Genomic DNA, 5,819 nt, shown 5'->3' with positions numbered 1-5,819 from the left:
GGAATGCATCTCTTCTTTCAGCAATAATGCATCCTCAGGGAATATTTTATGAAAGATGGTGGCTTCTGATAGGTAACTGCCTGTAGAGATAGAAGGGCTATTATTTGGGGATTCCTACATAGCAAGAAATTCTGAACAAAGCTGTTATTGTTCCTCATTACATTAGTTTCAAAAACATACTGTACTTCTACTAAGGAAAAAGACATCTGAGTGTCCATGTAGTCAAACAAACAACAAACAATTTGGGAAGACAAGTGAAAATGTACATTTCTGCAAACAAAAGTGTGCTAAAGTGTGTGAAGTGTGCTAAAACGGCTGGATACCAGTTGATCATAACGAAATTTAACCCACCTTAAAATTAAAAGTGACTTTAAACTTTTTTTCTTCTTTTCTATGTGTTTAGAAATGTTGAAGTGAAACACACTGTCAATTTGGACACTTTTTCAAGTTGAGAAATTAATCAAAACCAACCTTTTCCTGCAGAGGTTTCATTTTCAACCGAGTAGGCCTCTTCTGATTAAAGAAGTTGCATAAAAATTCTTAATCATCTTTGCACAGGAGCACTGCTGTAGCTGTTGGGTGATTCATATCTGTTTTAGAGACAAGTTTCATAATAATCTATAGATGCTGTTGTAAGAATCATTGTATGAGTATCTTTGTCCATCCAGCAACAGTCGTGTAGCCCTTGTGCAGTGTCCTCCCCACTTCAGAGAGGCCACCCGTGTAAACTGGCACCAAAACATGAACATGCATGAGCCTCTTTTGAGGAGCGAGGGGAGAGATGGACAGTTTCCTGCCCTGTGCTGAAAAAACCGAGCCCTGCAGCAGGCTCCCTGCAGCAGCTCGGTGTGCGGACGGGAGCAGGGGGAAGGTGCGAGGCAGCCCTTGCTGGGCAGTGCTGTCCCTTCTTCTTCCCCTTGCGGGGTGCAGGGAGCCCGCATGAAGGGTGGGCAGCCCAGGGATCTCCTGCCGTGGAAACTGAACTGTTGGGTGGGAGCTTTGCAGGGGTGGATAGGGAGCAGGCAGGAGCACGCACACCAGCTGTTGGAATTAGTGAAGTGGTAAAGTGGAAAGGAATGGCCAGACACTGGGATGGGAAGAAAGGAAGGATTTGGAAAAAGAGGGAAGAGATGGGAACAGAGCAGAGAGAGGACACAGGGTGGGTGACTGTAACTCTGATGGCTGTGATACCTAGTTGTGAATTTTTAGTAAAAGGCTTTCAGTAGCACTAGGTACAGAAAAAATGTGCTGGAGTATTATCTGTGAAATACCCAATTCAGTATTTTAAAAAGCCTGTGGCTCTTGGAAACTGTACATTGCTAGCTGTCAGGCTGTGAGAGCGGATACTCTTGGGCTAACCTGCAGGGAACTTCCTTCCTCCATTTGTAAAGGAAATAAGGATGTGAAGATATGTATCTAAGCTGTTGTGCCCCCCCCGCCCCCAACACACATGCTTCCTAGTACTGGTGACTTTATCAGCTTTGCTTCAGGCATCATCTCTCTTGTATTCAAGGTTATCAGATAGAGGTGAACTAGGAAAAAAAAAAAAATCCAGCTTTTGACTCAAACCATTAAAATATAAATGATGTAACCCAGAATGCAGTATTACTCTTACACAGATCTTTACAGAAGATCAGCAGTCAAGCACCAAAACTGGAGGTCAGTGTTTTACCTTTGAATCACCAGATTTAAAAAGGATGTTTCTTTCTGTGAAACCTGCACGACAGGATTATCTTACAGTTGCATATTGACAGAGAGCCTTCAAGGCAGCTAAATACATATTTGTAGCCATGCTTTTAAATTTTAACCTTTTTTTTTAATTCAATGACAAACTTTTAACTGTAAAGTGACAGCATGCTGCAAAGTGTAAAGTGTGCTTGACAGTGTAATTAAGAAAGTGGCTAGCGGATCTTGCATAGTTTTTCAGCATGAAATGACCCCTTCTACTGCTTTTACATGTCATTCTTCACAGGACAGTATCATGAGGCCTTTTAGATAACTTGTAGCATTACTGCCAAGCCAAATTATAAATAATTGGCACCTTACCACTAGAGCATTGTGGACTGAATCTTGTCCCACATCAGCCCCTGCAGTGGGAGGAGGAATGGCTTGCAGATAGGCATTATGGCTAAAACAGCTGTGAGTCCCTGCTATAGCCTGTCCATAAAGACATGGACAAACCACTTCGCTCTCCTGTGCTCAAATAACCTTCTGTAGGGAGCTGCTACAGCAGATGGGTAGCTGTGGGCCTGCTTGCTCAGGCAGGAGCTTTGCTCAGCTCCTGTCCAGCACTCAACGAGCAACACATGGGGCCTCTGGTGCAGAGAGGCTCAGTGGTGCACACAAACCACATGTTCCCAGTGAAGGGGCCTCGCTTACCCTAGTGTGTAACTCAACTCGCACAGGAAGGCCTGTGCTGCTTTTTGGCAAAGGGAACCATCTTAGTTCCATAGCAAGGCTCCAGTTAAGCTCAAAGAGAGATAAAACTCCTCTTAACAAGAAAATATAAGGCGTTGTTCAAATTAATCTCTTCTTCCTGGGAACAACCTCTGCTTATACAGTGAGCATAAAAATGAAAAGATTCAAATGGCGTTTGCATTCTTAAGAAACAATGCCTGCACCGAGTTGAAAACATTTCATATTCATTCTTTGGAAACAATTTGTGTGATTTCTTCTGTTTTTCTTCAAGCGTGATTCTGTTTTTCTTCAGCACTGCTTGCTGCTTGGGGTGTGTGGTTTGACACTCAGCTTGTCAGTTTAGTATTTTGAGATTGTGAGTTTTTTGAAGAGGGCACATCTGTGGTTATAGAAGAAAAACAAGAAGCATCAGATGTTCAGTGTACAAAAAAGAAGAGCTTGGGAGGATCTTAGAAATGAATAGTTAGAGGAGATGACATGTATTTGACCCAGAGCTGTTGAGGGCTAATGTAGTATCTGTAAAACCACTTATTTTCCAAGTTTTCAAATGTCCTCTGGAGAAATTATCTCAATAAGGAAGAAACACTCTTAACTACATTTCTAGTTGTGAAATTTTATAAGCCAAGGATCTTAAGCAGCAAGAATACCTACTTTGCTTTTTACTTTTTTTATTTAGTGAGAGCCCACAGTTCAGCAAGAAAGAATGTATTCAAAAAAAGCTTTTAAGTGAAGGGCTTCTCTTCAAAAAATGAGATTGTGATTCCTAAACAAGGTATGTAACTACCAAGACAACAGTTTGCTCTTGTTTGCACCAACAAGAGCTTTGTCCTCAGAGCTTTAAGCAGTAAAACTACTGCCCTTCTGAGAAGAGAAGGGAGCGTCAGGACTGCGAAGCGTCAAGAGAAGGAAGCTTCATCCCCCATACTACTCCTTCAAACTACTTGGATACTGCAGCAAGAGCCTAGAAGCAGTTAAGGCTGATGGACATTTAACCAGCCTTTGTGCAAGAAGGACTAAAGTCAGCCTGCAGAGGGATGTAGGCTTAGACAGGTTTCTGTGTAAAAGGGAACTGGATGTAAAAGATGCTTGAAAATCAGCTGCCAAGGGGGGTATACAGCAGTGTCTGCCTTCGTTAAAATGCAATGATTATTCTAGCTTAGCCAACTGCATTGTTATCAAAAGACCTTAATATTTTCAAACTTAACTTTTAATCTTTCTCTCCTGTACTGATATGAATTCACCCTCTTTTTTCTAGCTGTGCAGGTAAATATACTATACCAATACAACTTTGCTTGCACTGTCTCAGCAAAGTATTTTTAATGTATTGCATGGTCGTTCCTGCTTTGAGACCGTGTCTTCAACTTGAAACGCCTGGGTTTTTTTTCCACAAGAAGTGCAGTATTCTGAAGTTACCTTCCAACACAGAATTCCTAAGTGGTGTTTTAACATGTCAACTGCCAAAGTAATATACCTATACTTTGAACTACAGCCAGCCTTGCTGAATCAGTACTAGCCACAGGTTTGTACCTATTTATGCTATTTGTTAAATTAACAAATCAGAAATGTCTGCAAAAGGCTTTTTCCTGACTGTGGATAGTGCTTGCAGTACTGAGATGTTTACGGAAAATGCTGCTCAGTGGCAAATTCTGATTAGGAAATGTTACCCTTTCTTTGCATAATAGGTGAGAGAGATAGCAACCATATGTTAGGCATGTCTATAAAATACCTTACATAAGTCAGATCTTAGCTGGCAGCTGTCAGTATCATTGGTCTGGCTTCTTAGATAATACTACCAACTATGATCTTTTTTGTTACTTAACTACCATACTGTTAAGTTATATTAACCTGATTTGTAGTAACTCTCATTTGAGTAGAACAAAAAGGCAAGATTTATGATGTAAATCCTGATCTAAGCGTTTGCAGCTTATTAAAGCTGTATCCAAAGTCCTTTAAAATCTCTGTAGCAAAGACGAATTCTAACCAAACCGAGGACTCTCCAGGAAGCTGCTGCTGTCTCACTATGTGTTCCATTCAGTTACATACCCCACTAAATTTCAGAGGCTAAAAAGTTCCAGAAATGTCACTAATTTGATGTGGCTTGCAATGATGCAGGATGTACCAGTCAGTAGCCCCGCTTGCTTTGTTCTCTGTTCTTCACATGCAGCTCCTGCAGGTAATCACAGCATGCAAAAACATACTACAGACTTTGCCTTTAAAATATAGGCTACCAAAGTCTTCTGGGGACTGACTTCTAAAGGGGTAGTTTTCATAGTGGCGAGATGTGACTGCTTTATGATCACCAGTGTGTCAGCTCTAGTCTGTTCTGGGTGATGGGACTCACTAGGGGGCTTGCTGTCTTGGGTAACTGCAGGATAGCACAGTAAAACCAACAAACAGGGACATCTGAAGTGTTACAGGCGCCACACTTACTTCACTATTCTGATAAACCTTCCTAAGTCTAGGACTTAAGTCTGCACATTCAACTATGGTGGCAAAGTCAGTGGGAGGATAAACCTGTCTCTCAGATCTCAGAAACACTGGTCCGAAAGTTGGTGGTGTTTGTTCCTGACCTTTCCAGCCCTGCCACTACTGTTAATGGTGCCCCAAACGTGGTGCTGTACTGAGACTATTTTGAGGAGGATGCCCAAAAGGTGTATCACAATATTGCCCATTTTCCAGGGCAAGAACAGTTTATAGAGGCTTGCTGTTGTTTTTCACCTTTCTTCTTGCTAATTATTACTCTTTTTGGCTAGTCTTGTCTATTTTTCAGAACTCCAGGTTGCCTTGCTCCTTGCTCTACAGCTGCAAGCAACCAAGGGGGAATGACTAACATTTATCACACATGGCCAGATCAGCCACTGAGGCAAAGTACGCTTTCACTTGCTTTTCGAAACTAGAGTGCTCAAATGAGAGCTACTTAAAGACACAGGTTTCCAGATCTCTTCCCCCACCTCACTAAATCCTGTTTAGCACCACAAATGCCACAGTTCACATTCTACAGCGTCTTTCAGGCAGCCCACCTCCCAAAGCACTGTCTGCAGTCTGTGCAGAGGAGTGGTTCTAAGATGAAGAGTCACAAAAAGAAAGCCCACAAGAGGAAAAGTCTCTAGCAATATTACTTTCTGTCTTTGCTAATGGAAGGCACACCCACTTCCTCTGAGTCTAATCAGAGGACGACTGGCTGTCAGGTGGTAGAGATACGCAGTTGAGAAACAGAGGTCTTTATAGGTGCCTAGCCCAGCCATCTGCTGCTTTATGGAAACTTAAGACTTGTGGAAGAAAGTCTGATTCTGTATTTTCAGTATTTAATGCTCATTGGAAATGACAGTTCAGCATTACCTGCTACCCCAGTGAGATCAAGCTAAACCCCACCCACAGTACTGGGTGTTCGTAAGCAATTG

The sequence above is a fragment of the Phaethon lepturus genome, unplaced genomic scaffold, assembly GCF_000687285.1.
Source record: "Phaethon lepturus isolate BGI_N335 unplaced genomic scaffold, ASM68728v1 scaffold17624, whole genome shotgun sequence".
NCBI classification, from domain to species: Eukaryota; Metazoa; Chordata; class Aves; order Phaethontiformes; family Phaethontidae; genus Phaethon; species Phaethon lepturus.
This window is presented reverse-complemented; position numbering follows the sequence as displayed.